Below are 14,770 nucleotides of genomic sequence, written 5' to 3'. Positions count from 1 at the left end.
CTAAGCGATAAAAATTCAAATGTAGTCAATACATACCCAAAGAATGTATCTAATTTCGGTGCTGTTGGAGTGCCAAAGCATTTGGAGAGGGGGCATCTGCTCCTTGACTGCCTATATCATCTTGGCTTCCATTAGCTATTCCATCATCTTATTTTGTATTTGCTGACTAGTCATGCAGGTGATTGCTGCATCTTCCCCATGATCCCATTAACAAGCCCCTGCAAGTATGACAACTATCCTTTCAGCTTCATACAGACTCTAGAGTACACACAAATGCATTCCACTGTCAGACTGAGTCACAGAAACTATGGGGTGCCCAAGATCCCATCAATTTCTGTGGCACTCTCAGGCCACAGAACCATCCATCTGCTTCCAGGCCACATTGTGACACTGGGGACTGACTACTCTGTAAGCTGTCCCAGACTCATACCTGCCACACAACCTTTTAGTCTCTGAGATCTTGCGTCCCCTTGGGCCTCTATCGAAGAACATCTAGATTGCCTCTCCTCTCGGTTCCCATAAACTTAGCTGGTGTTTTTGTCATTTCACTCCCCCTCTCTGGGACAAGATCAGCCCCCTCTTCAGTGGACCCACCAGGGTAAGTTCTCCTGTCATTCCATTTGCCATCTGGACTTTCCCTTCCTCTCAACCCAGGGAATCTTTGGTCTGGAAGCTTTTCATTACATTCTTCTACATGATTGCTTATGCTCTGAGTCCTCCTCAGGGTTTATGATAATTACATGAGATAATATAAAAAGTGATAGTCACTTTTATTATCAGTTAAAGTTAACAATAATAGAATGTTTAAGCCACAAGGACTTTTTAATCTAGAACAGTCTGTGAAAATAATTTTTCGTTAAGAAGATAATTTTTGAATCTGTCATCTTTCTGGTTATGAATGGTAACTTTTATTTTCCGTAGACATGGCTTTTATTTCAACTAGCTAGAGTACAGGTTTACCTTCTTGGCTGTAGACATTTTCCTTTGTCATAGAGTCTAAAATAAAATTACAAAATGTACAATTTATAGTAATTTCTATTAAGCATTTTCTTTTTCTATTCAATTTAATTTCTCTTTCTGAAAACAATTGGGAAAAATTTGGTAAGCACTTTTTATGTACAGATATGGGAGCATATAAAGCAGGAAACCCATAAACTCTCCTCAGCTTCTGATTTTTTAAGAAAACATCATCTAGACATAAGTGAAATATTAAATGGCAAGATAAGAGTGAGTGAAAATGTGTTGTTAGAAAATTATTCCAAGTAGTCTTGAAGTTTTAAGATCTGTAGGAAACTAGACTTTGGAGAAATTTCAATCTTAAAAAAGGTTTATGTTATTTTTTATTAATATTGTTTTTTAATAGAACAAGGCCAATTAAAAAACCTCACTAATAAAGAAATCATGTGGAAAAAACATTTTTGTGGAATTCAAGAAATCAGAGTTCTAAACCTACCTTTTCCATTTATATACTCTGTGGATAAACTCTCTCTCTCTCTCTCTCTCTCTTTCTCTCTCCCTCCCTCCCTCCCTCTGTGTGTGTGTGTGTGTGTGTGTGTGTGTGTGCATCCACACTTGCCTTTATACGCATTTTGTGTCAGAGGGGAGGAAGAGAGAGACTAAGAGAAGGAACTGGAGGAGAAGTTAGCCACTCACTCCTGCAGCTGTCTAATAAATGCATGTCAAACAGGGAAAATAGCACTATTGGAAGTGCATGAAGTTATGAAACTACATCTGTAACTCACAAGCTGGTAAAACCTACAACAGAAATTTTTTCATATTTTCGTTATTCACCTAGTAAACATTTATCAAGCGCCTACCATGTGGGTGCTCAGAATCCAGAGGGAACATTTGTAGACATAGATTCTGCCTTCATGAAGCTCACCAGCTGATTGGGAGATGGACATTAAAAGTACTCAGATTTATAATTATAAACTCAGAAGGAATGGGATGTAGAGCTATAAAGGGTATAACAAGGGAGTACATCTGCTCTAGGGACTCAAGGGCAGCTTCGCTGAGGAAGTGATTTTAGAACTGGGCTCTGAAAAATAAACAGGAATTAATAAATTGAAGAGTCAAAGGGAAGACCATGTGGAAAGGCCTCAAGGCAGGAGGGAGCGTGACATCTGAGGAATTAAAAGGCAATTGGAGCACAGTGCAGAGGGTATAAGATGGGACTAGAAAGATTGACAAGGGCAAGGGCCTTGCAGGCCATAGTGTGGGAGACAGGAAAGTTTTAAATAAAGGAAGGAACTAATCGGATTTCCTGACTGTTCCATGGAGAACTGAAAAGAGGAAAAGAATGGACACCAGGAGACCATTTAAGAGGCCATTGCATTACTGCCTGATGTGATACAAACATTTTCATGTTCTCTCTCCTGGACCTCAAAGCCCAAGGTTTGGATTATGGGCCTTCCCAGGAGAAGAAGCTCTTCAGGAGATCCCTGTCACCAGATCAGTCCTTGTGCTCATTGACAGCCAGTCAGTCAGGACAGTGAAGTCCCCTGGTGCACCCAAATCTCAGATCAGCCGTGTGGGATACAAGAGTTCTGCATATGGATTGCAGGAATGGTAGTACCTAACACCAACTGGCTAGAAGTAAGAGAGACAGGGACCCCTGTGGGTGAAGCTGAGACCATTTGATAGAGACAGAGCTGAGCCTTTTGTGAGCGATGGTGTTGGGCTACATTGACTCATTCCTGGGTGTCAGGCTTCAGGGATGGGATTCTTGGAGGTGGAGGGATAGGGATATCAGTCTTGAGTACTTGAAGTACCTGAATAAAAGAAACTTGAACTAATGTCGACTTTTCTCTCCAGGTGGTTTCATTTCTTGGTTAGGCTGGGGGAGTTGTTGCTGTCACTATGGATGGGATCCATGAATTACTTCTGAAATTAGTCACAAAGTTTGTGCCAACCTCATTTGATTTCAGGAGATGAAGGTTATAGAATGCTGAGGAATACAACTGTGTACCATTTATCAGTTCTGGTGGATCACTGAGAAACTCCTGCAAAAACCTATGTAAAGGTCTCCATCAGAAGCTCCAATTATGCTCATAGAAAGCCAACAATCTTCCTTTCACTACAACAGAAGATTGATTGTATGTAAGATTTTGGACACAGCTGTAGGATACAAAGCCACATGTTAACTAAATAAAAGAATCTGGGAATTTCAAACTGCTCAGGACTGTACACAGGGCTTGGCTGTCAGCAGATCAGAACCATGGGGCCTGTGGACAAGTCTTTTCTTTGTCCTAACACAGATATTTCCCAACATGTAAGGTAGCCTGATATGTGGTTAGATTCTCCACATTTTACCCCAGAGAAACCTAGGAGTTGGCAAAACCTAAGTCCTGGCAAGAAGCAGAAGCTGACATATCAACCAGAAGCAAGGGGCAAATTCAGTCTGTTGTCCTGGAAGCAGAAGAAAGAGGTACTACATAGCACTCTCAGTAAGATCAGTGGTTGACACAAAACTATTCCAATTCTCCATAGCCTACTAGCACTAGGTTCAACTAAATTAAACTTTTTAACACTAGGCATTAAAAGAAAAAGATACCTATTTAATGGGTATTTAAGCAAAAACCAAAATCTGGAGAACAGATGAGTGCTTTTCTAACATCCCACTTGTTATTGGGAGCTCAGTCAGATTTAAAACTAAGAAAGAGGGATGGAATAGACAAGACGATGAACGCTCCTTTCCAGTCTCTTTCAGAGATTTTTAGTATGCCCTAATATGTACTACATCTGAATCAGTTTTTATGTTCATGTACTTCAATCACCCTTCATTCAGCTTTCTATCCTACAAATCAATTCTAAATTTTAAGAATTTCTCTAATTGCCTTTTTGGGCAAATGTCCAGCCTGCACATTTTTAGCTTGAGGATATAGGGAGAAAAAGGACCTTTTCGTTAGCCCCTTCTGCAAAGGCCATAAATCGATTTGCAGCAGTATGCCTCCTGATTTCAATGATTGTCTGACAAATAACATAATAAGTACATGTACTATAATTGGAAACATCTGTCAATTCTATATTTCTATATTTGATTTTTAGATTGTATAATTTCAATTCTGTTAGTAGAATGAAACTAATAGCATATGCTCTATTGTTTTTTAATTTGATAAAAATTAGTCAACTTTTCATAAATATTCAAAACAGCATGGCAATGGTTCTCAAAGTATAGCACTGGACCAGCAGAATCAGCATCACTTGGGAATTGTAAGAAATGGAAATTCTCAGCCCCCATCTCAAACTTACTGAATCAGAAACTCTAGGGGATGATCTGTATTTTAACAAGCCTTCCAGGCAATTCTGATTCACTGGTGTAAATAAACAATACATCATACAATGTTTATGGATTAGAATATTCAATATAATAAAGATGTTAATTCTTCCTAAATTGATCTATAGGTTTAACAAATCCCAATCAAAATCTCAAATCTCAACTGTGTGTGTGTGTGTGTGTGTGTGTGTGTGTGTGTGTGTGTAACTTGGCAAACTTTCTAAAATTTCTCGAGCTGGTGTGGCTCATTTGGTTGGAGTGTCATCCTGAGCACCAAAGGGTTGTGGGTTTGATTCCCAGTCAGGGCACATGCCCATGCCCAGGTTGTAGGTTCGATCCATTGTCAGGGAGCATACAGGAAGCAATTGATCAATGTTTCTATCTCTCTCTCTCTCTTTTTTTCTCTCTCTCTCTCCCCATATCCCTTCCTCTTTCTCTAAATTAAATTTTAATAATTATTTATAAAAAGAAAGAAAGAAAAGGGCCAAGGCTGGTTCAGTCACTTTTGATTTTGCTTATGAAGGTTTATTATATTTTTCTCTCTCATTTACATATGTTTGAAATTTTCTATAATCAAGACTTAAAAAATAACTTTTAAATGGCAGGATGAGGACTTCTGCTGATTTACTCTCCAGTGAAACACCATAAATGATCAAATTATTTTTAAGAAAACATTCAAAGTCTCTGTAAATTGTCCTAAAGGCATACAGCAAATAAAGAAAATCTACTAGCTCTCAGTAACACACACACACACACACACACACACACACAGGCCAGTCCCTTCCTCCCCACTCCAGTTCAGTGTAAAGAAAACTTTACTCTAAGCAGATGTGGTCACATAGATGGAGCACCCTTTCCCCAAAATTTTCAGTCAAGGGCTAAATATCTCCATTGAAAGGGCATGTCACTAGCATTTTTTACCCCCTGGCTCAATGTTGTATAAACTAAATTACACACAGGTACAGTTGAGAGGCAAGGGGCTTCTTTCTTCTATCCAGATCTCACTCTTAGGGTGGATGTTCTACTCTAGACATGCCAAACTTAGAATACTAGGGCCCTGTTTCCCTTCATCTTAGCTTGTTTTGGGATGGAGGTTCACTCAAGGAGAGGCAAGCCAAGGTCTCCTTGGCTACCACTCCTGCCAAACACTCCACTAGTTATGCAGAAATATCACTCTAGAGAAGTGGGCCCTGTTCTCACCCCCAGCCCAGGAACAGTGGCTCGGAGATCTTACTCAGGAAAAAGGGTAGACCAAAAGAATGAAGAGCACCAGAACTCTCCTTAAAAAATAACTGTATTTGGATACATGCAAAAAGTTGAATAAACTCTAGGTAAACTAAAGTCAAAGAAATTCACACCTAGACACATCAAAGTGTTGAAAGCCAAAAAACAGAAAATTTGAAAACAGAAAAAAAAAAAAAAAAGACTCATTCAGTACAAGAGAATCTCAATAAGATTAACAGCTGACTGGAGACCAGAGGGTAGTGGGATGACATATTCAAAATGCTAAAAGAAAAATATTGTCAACCGAAAATCTTATATCTAGCTAAATTATCTCTCAAATACGAAGATGAATTAAAAATATCTCTAGATAAAAACTGAGAGAATTCCTTGCTAGCAAACCCGCATATAAGAAATTCTAAGATATGTCTTTAGGCTGAAAGCAAGTGACAGCAGACAATAATTCAAACCCACAAAAAAAATCAAAGAGTAGCCTGGCCAGTATGGCTCAGTGGATTGAGTGCCATCCCATGGACTGAGCGGTTCCTGTTTGATTCCTGGTCCGGGCACATGCCCAGATTGCAGACTCACCTAGTAGGGGATGTGCAGGAGGCAGCTGATCAATGTTTCACTCTCACATGATGTTTCCATCTCTCTCCCCCTTCCTCTCTCCCTAAAAAATCAATAAAAACATTTTTAAAAAGTGAAGAGCACCATAAACATAATTATCTAATTATAAAAGATAGTATATATGCATATTTCTTTTCCCTTTTTCTCTTAACTGAGTTAAAAATAAATTCATAAAACAATATGTATATAAATATATTGTAGTTCCTATAACATATAGAAATACAATGTATTTGACAATAACAATAAAAAGAAGATGAGTAGGAGCAAAGCTATATGGGAGTTCAAAAATAACACCAGCTGAAATTTGAATTCAGAGAAGCAAATGAAGAGAACCAGAAATGGTAAATGAGAGCTTTTTTAGAAGACATAAGATTATATAAAGTAATAATTATAACAATGTACTGTTGAATTTGTAACATATATAATAAATATTTAATAATAATAGCACAACTGGGAGAACAAATAAAATTTTATAGAAGTAATGCTTTATATTTTTATATATTTTACATAACTATATTTAAGTTAGTGTAAATTTGATGTAGATTCTAAAGATAACAAAGTAAATGCTAGAGCTAACACTAAAAAATTTTTAAAATAGTGAAAAAATTGTAGGAATTAAAATGTTATATCAGAAAATATCCATCAAATGTAAAAGAACGCAGTATAGGAGGAACAAATAAAGAAAAAATACACGAGGCATATAAAAAACAAAAGTAGCCCTGGCTGATTTTGCTCAGTGGTTAGAGCATCAGCCTGCAGACTGGAGGGTCTCAAGTTCAATTCTGGTCAAGGGCACATACCTGGGTTGCAGTTTCAATCTCTGGCCCCAGTCAGGGTCATGTGGGAAGCAACCAATTGATGTGTCTCTCTCACATCAATATTCCTCTCTCTCTTTCCCTCCCTTCCACTCTATCTAAAAAAAATTAATGGAAAAATATTCTCAGGTTAGGATTAACAACAACAACAAAAAAAAGTAAAATGGCAGGTGTAAATCTACATATGTTAATAATAACATTGTGAATAGATTAAACAATTCAAAAGCAGACTGTCAGACTGATTAAAAATCAAGGTTCAAGTACTGTCTGCAAGACATTTAATTTAAGATACTAATAAGTAGACATAAAAGGATGGAAAAAAATATGTCATGTAAACAACACCATAAAAAGCTGGAGTGGCCCTGGCCAGTTTTGCTCAGTGGTTAGAGCGTCGGCCTGTGGTCCAGAGAGACCCGGGTTCGGTTCCTGCTAAGGGCACGTACTTTGGTTGAAGTTTGTCCCCGGCCCTGTTTGGGTCATGTGGGTGGCAACCACTAGATGTGTCCCTTTCACATTGATGTTTCTCTCTCTTGCTTTCTCCCACTCTGTCTGAACAAAAAATGGAAAAATGTCCTCGGGTAAGGATAAAAAATACATATATATATATGTAAAAATTAGATAACACTATATAAACAAAGAAGAAATCATAAGAAAGATTAGAAAATACTTTGAAATGAATGAAAATAAAAACACAATATACCAAAATTTGTAGGATGTAGCAAAAACTGTAATTAGAGGGAAATTTATAGCTATAAATACCTATATTAAACAAAAAATATCTCAAATCAAAATCTAAAATTCCACCTTAATACATTGGAAAAAAGAGAGCCAACTGAACCTAAAGCAAGCATTAGCCCTAAGGGAAATACAAATCAAAACCATAAAGAGATACCACCAGGATGGTTGTAATAAAAAAGTCAGGTAAGAAGTGTAGGGAGAATGCGGAGAAATTGGAACTCTCACACAATGCTGGTGGGAAAACAGCCTGGCAGTTCCTCAAAAGTGAAACGTAGAGTTAGTTACTCTATGGTCTAGCAATTCCACTCCTAGATATATACCCAAGGGAAATGTAAACAAATGTTCATGCAAAAACACATATACAAATATTTATAGAAGCATTATTCATAATAGGCAAAAGTATAAGCAACCCAATATTCATTAACTGAAGAATGAACAAATAAAATGTGGTATAACCATAGTATGGAATATTATTTGATGATAAAAAGAAATGAAATGATAATACATGCTACAGCATGGATGAATTTTGAAATATTATGCTAAGTGAAAAAAGCCAGACACAAACATTACATATTATGATTTTATTTATGTAAAATATCCAGATTAGGCAAATCCACAGAGGTGGAAAGTAGATTAGCGTTTGCCTAGTGTCGGGGGGGCAGTTTGGGGAAAATGGGGACTGACTGCTAATGTGTACCGGGCTTCTTTTTGGGTAATAAAAATGTTCTAAATTGATTGTGGCAATGGTTACACACTCTGTGGATATGCTAAAAACCTTTGAATTTTATACTTGAAATGTGTGAATTATATTATATATTAATTATATTTCAACGAAGCTGTTACTTAAAAGTTAGATAAGCCCTAGTGAGATATACTTTAGGCAAGGAAACTAAGAAAATACCGTGTTCACTGTTTTCAACAATCGCATTGTTGAAAGTAATGTTGCTATTTGTTATGCTGAGTCTTGTGTGTGCATTGTGAACATAAAGTAAAGTGTGGGAGAAAGGATTACAGATATAAGATCAATTAAGTAAAATTCCTGTACTGGCAATATCAGGACACACTTATATGTCTATGATTAGTCCACTGAAAAGGTCTAGAAATAATGGCCAACACAGTAGCAATGAGCACCTCTTATACCCCAAATTGTCATCTTTAGATATTATTTCTTAGTAAAAGGGATCAGGCCTCTTCAGAAACTACCCAATTCTAGATCTGGAGAATAAAAGTTTTAAAAAAAGCTGTGGTATATATACACAATGGAGTCCTACGCAGCAGTAAGAAAGAAAGATCTTTTGTCCTTTGAGAATACATGGAAGGACCTGGAGAGTATCATCCTGAGTGAGGCAAGCCAAACAGAGAAGGACAAGTATCATATGATCTCACTTATTTGTGGAATATAATGAACATAACAGTCTGAGGAATGGGGTAGTCCCAGAGACGTGGAGGTGGGGTACAGACTGACAATCCCCAGAAGAGGGGATGATGGGGGAGAGATAAACCACAGAACTTATATGCATGTATGCATGAACAGTGGACATGGACAACAAACTGGGGACAGGGCGGGGAGGGAGGAGAAGGGGGAATCAGTGGGGGGAAAAAGGAGAAACATCTGTAACAAAAATTAATTAATAAAAAAAAAACAAGCCTGAACAGTTTGTCATTTCAGAAAGCAAGAAAGCTATCAAAGATGAATACGATTATTTCCAAAGGAATCAAGTCAAACTGAAAAAGCTCCCATTGAAAAAGGTGAGACAACTCGAACACAAATAAGATTAATAACTAAAATCAATTCAAATACACTAAATATTTTTTCATAATAAATTCATGATGTGTTTATATTAAAACTAAAAAAGAAAATGCATTTGTCACTATGGGAGGGTTCTAGCGAAAGAACTCATTTTGAAAATAGTTAAAGGAAAGAATCAAGTATTTATCCTATTTTTCATATATAAACTCTAAGTTAAAATAATTAATTAGTTGATGATGATAAGTTTTTCTATAAAGGTTTTTTCCAATAAGTAAGTGAAGAGGAAAGGAGAAAATTAGAATATCACTTTTTGTAACACTTGTGAATGAAGAGATCCACCCTGGTAATTATTGTTCAGAGGTGGTTAACAGCGCAAAAACAACAGCAAAAAATAAATAAATAAATAATTCCAGATATTACGTGCCTCCTGATGTGCCTATATAACCTATGAAATATTCTTACCAAAAAAATAAGCCAGAATCTAATTATGCATTGAGAGCTGGCTACCAGTTTACAGGAAATTCAGGGAAGAGAAACAAGGGAACTACTAAACAAAACCAAAAGTCTGTATCAACAAAACCCATTTTGCAAGACAAACAACCTATTTTTTTTCAACAATAAAAAATTGCAAGAAAAAATTAGAGCAGGGGAAGAGAAGGAAGGACCTCTAGATTAAGAGATTTAAAGCTAATCTTGCAAAGACTCACATTACCAGGTGTCAGTGTGGCTGTGAAGCACTTGAAACCCCTCATACACACCTGGTGGGAGCACACATCAACAGAATCACCTCGGCATCATCCAGTAAAGTTGAAGGAACATATCCCATGACACGGCAATTCTAATCCAAAGTATCTACCCTATTTAAATGGTAGTACTTGAGTGCAAGGAAACATGGATGAGAATGCTCAGAGCAGATGTATTCCACGAATTAAAATCCCCAGATGAATAACAATTAAATTCCACAATTAAGTGAATTTGTAAAAACCTGCTGATTGCTCATATAATAAAATACTATACAACAGTTCAATAAATTAACTATCGCTGTGCACACATGAATGCCTCTTATAAATATTATGTTGGTAAAAGTAGCCAGACATAAAAAACACATTCTATATGGATCCTTTTCTATAAATTTCCATGACAGATAAAATCAAGCAATAGTGTCCATGGGTATATATTTATGTTGAGAAATTTTAAAGAAAAGGAAACAGTGAATTACCATAAAAGTAGAGATAGTAATTACCTTTGAAAGGGGGCACTGGAGTTGAAAAAGGATATGCAGGAGGGCTCCAGAGGCCAGAAGTGTTTTTTTAAAAAAATATTTTTTTCCTTTATTGATTTTAGAGAGAGAGGAAAGGAGAGGGAGAGAGAGATAGAAACATTGATGAGAGAGAACATTGATTGGCCGCCTCCTGCACACCCCTCACTGGGGATTTGCCCTGACCGGGAATCAAACCAGCGACCTCTTGGTGCATGGGTCAACGCTCAACCACTGAGCCACCCTGGCTGGGCTAGAAGTATTTTATTTCTTGACCTGATAAGGGGTTTACTTTATATTAAAAAATTAAACTGTACATTATGTTTAATATACTTTTCTACATGTGTTGTAGTTTGCAGTGAAGAGTATTAAAAATGTCAAAAACTGCCTACAGAAAAAAGTAAATATCTGGCCTAAAAAAATAAAGAGAGAGAGAGAGAGAGATTTAAGGGTCATCCTTCACATCATATACGAAAATTAACTAAAAATGGATAAAAGACCTAAACATAAGAGCTAAAACTATAAAGCCCTAAAAGAAGACGGAGAAAACCTTCATGACTTTGGACTTGGCAGTGATTTCTTGAATATGACACCAAAAGCACAGGCAACAAAAGTAAAAATAGGTAAACTGGACTACATCAAAATGTAAAACTTCTGTGTATCAAAAGACACAACAGAGTAAAAAAGGAGAAAATGTTTGCAAATCATGTATCTAACAAGGGGTTAATATTCAGAATAAATAAAAAACCAAAAATTAACAACAACAAAAACAAAGAAACTGATTGTGTGTGTGTGTGTGTGTGTGTGTGTGTGTGTGTTTGTGTGGTATGTGCCCCTGGCAGGAACTGAACCCAGGACTCTCTGGTCCACAGGCTGACACTCAACTGCTGAGCCAAACTGGCCAGGGCAGAAACTGACTTTTTCAAAGGATAAAGGACTTCAATAGACTTTTCTCCAAAGGAGAAATAAGCACCTGAAAAGATGCTCATCATTAGTCATTAGGGAAACACACATCAAAACCACAATGAGATACCACATGACAACCATTAGGATGATTACTATTTAAAAAAATAAAAACTAGAAAATAAGTGTTGCAGAATGTGGGAAAATTGGAATCCATATGCACTGTTGGTGGGAATGTGAAATGGTGTAGCTCCTAAGGAAAATTGTATGGTGGTTCTTAAAAAAAAATTTTGAATTACCATATGATCCAGTAATTCCACTTTGGTGTATATATCCTAAATAACTGAAAGCAGTGTCTCAAAACGATATTTGTACACTAATGCTCAAAGAAGCATTATGCACAGTAGCCAAGAGGTGGAAGCAACCCAGTATCTATCAATAGATAAATAAAAAAACAGAATATGGTATAAACATACAATAGAATATTATTAAGCCTTAAAAAGGAATGAAATTACAACACATGCTGCAACATGGATGAATCTTGAGAACATTATGCTAAGTGCAATAAGCCAGTCACAAAAAGACAAAGACTGTATGATTGCACTTATATGAGGTACCCAGAGTAGTTAAATTCATAGAGACAGAAAGTAGAATAGTGGCTGCCAAGCGCCTAGAGAATGGGGTAATGGAATGAGGAGCTGTTTAACAGATACAGAGTTCAATTTTCTAAGATGAAAAGAGTTCTGGAGATAGATAGTGGTGATAGTTGTACAACAATGTGAATGTATTTAGCACTATTGAAAATGGTTAAAGTAAATTTTAAGTTATGTATATTTTACCACAATTTTAAAAAATGTAATCAAAAACGACTTAAGAAACAGCTAATTGCATTGTATGAATCTTATCTGAATACTGATTCGATCATACAAACTTAAACGAACACAAAAATATTTATAAGAGTCAGGAAATTTTAATGGTAGCTGTATGTTTAATGAATTAAGATATTATGGACCATTGGGGGGGGGGTGTGATATAGTAATGTGGTTGTCTTTTTCAAAAAAGAGTTCCTGTCTTTTAGAGATAAATACTACTATATTTCTAGATACAATAATTTGATGTCTGGAATTTGCTTCTACATATTCAGGGTTGGGGAGTAGATTGGAGAAAACTAGATTGGCTATGAGCCGATAATTATTGAAGTTAGTTGATAGGTACATCAGAGTTGCTTTTCCCCCATTATATATTTCTTAAAATACTTCTTTGACTTCAATATGAATGGTATCAAATATTATTCTTTACTACTGGGTATGCAAATCGGAGTGATACTACATTTATCCCAATTTATTCTCAGCCCACAAGGGCATGCTTGTTTTCAACCTTGTCTAGCAAATCTGTTCCCTTATGTCAAGTACCATGGAACTAAATAGTTCTGTGCATTCCAGTTGCTTAGAAGCCAGAATAAATAGCCGTATACTACCTGGTACCACCAGCGCCTGTACACAGTCCAGAAATATCATTAGAAAACGGGAAACTAATGCCCGTGTCTGTCGGCTGAAGGATAGCCTGTAAGCCAGAGTGTCACAAAGTGGTGGGCTGATTATTGCCCTGCAAACAGGACAGCACTGTAGACACTGAGACTGTTTGGGGGTTAAATTTATCCATGAAGGAAACAGGGAGGCAATGTTTATACAAAATGGTAGGAAAATGGATACTAAATACATCATCCTGCTGCTTCAAACCATTGTCCCAAGAGCTAGTTACTGAATAAACAATTAGCTGTTTCCTATCATTTATTTCTAACTTTTACTTTGCATTTTAAAGTGTAGCATGATAAAAGACTTTGCCTAAATTTCCTCTAATGAGTTTTATATATTTGTACTTTTCTATATTCAAGTGTTTCTATTTTTTTGAAAAAAAAAAAAAAAGTGTGGTCAGTAATATTATAAACAAGCTTATCATGATTCTACCTTTGTTTTAGATTTAAAGTATCGAATGGCTCTAAAAGGCACATTTAAACTTTCCTATAGAGGATTAAAGAAACTCTAGAAAAATATGATAGCCTTATTTAAACTGTGTTTTCTCTCCCTTTCTGTAGTCCCTCTTTGTACCCTTGCCCTCAGCTTTCAGAATAGTCGGAAACCATTCTTGGCACATGTTTTACAACGGTGGGCATTTTTTGAATCTGATAAAGCCACATTAAGTGTAATGAAAAGATTGTTTAATTATTTCCTTCTGTCCATAGAGGGATTTTTTTTTTCCAAAATAGGTTAAGTTCACACAATGGTGATATATACAACTGAAGGTCAAAGATATTGAATTGAAGTCATGACTTGATATCAAAGTAGCTGAGTAACCTGAGGAAAGTCACTGAACTGGCTAGAGCTTTGGACTCTTCATTATATATTGAGAATGTTCTAGAAGATGATCTTTAAGGAAACTTTCAGTTCTGTGCTTCTTGGAATTAACTCATGTGATTAACAATTGCTCTAACACAAGATTGATAAATAACCCAAAACCCAATCTCCTCCATTACAGATTTTTATCTACATTTCCATTCTTTTACCTACTTGAAGTTAAAGACCCTAACTGCCAGTACCATGAGAAAAGATAAACAGTAAAAAGGTAGTAAAACATAGAAAACATGCAACATTTTTTTATCTCTGAAAAATGGAAAACTTTCTATATTTTGTTTTCATATGCCAGAGTTTGCCTTGCTAAATATCAAAATCTCTCAAGAATTTTTAGCAACTACTAAGTTTTATCATGCTATCAAGTACACTCTTAACTGACTAGATAGAATGGTCATGTTTGATATCAGTACCACGGAATTCAGGAAGGAAATGAATGTTAGGACTCTGGATTTAGAATCAGAAGACTTCAAGACTCTTTGAACTCCGAATTAAAAATACCAAGAGTCTGAGTTTCAATCCCCCCTTTTATAAAATGGGAATATAATACCTCCCTGACAAGGTCATTTTAAGGATTAGTAAAAAATTATGTAAAAGTAACAGCTACATAACAGATGCTCAAACTATATTTTCTCCCTCCTTCTTTCCAGTATCAATATATATATTTGCACCCCAAAAAAGGATTTATTTGTATGATATTTAAAAGGGCAGTATAATCCAATAGGAGAGAGAAAGGAGAAAGTTTCAAGATTAATCAGCCAAAATAGAAAA

The sequence above is a fragment of the Molossus molossus genome, unplaced genomic scaffold, assembly GCF_014108415.1.
Source record: "Molossus molossus isolate mMolMol1 unplaced genomic scaffold, mMolMol1.p scaffold_m16_p_9, whole genome shotgun sequence".
NCBI lineage: Eukaryota > Metazoa > Chordata > Mammalia > Chiroptera > Molossidae > Molossus > Molossus molossus.
Note: the sequence above shows the minus strand (reverse complement) of the source record.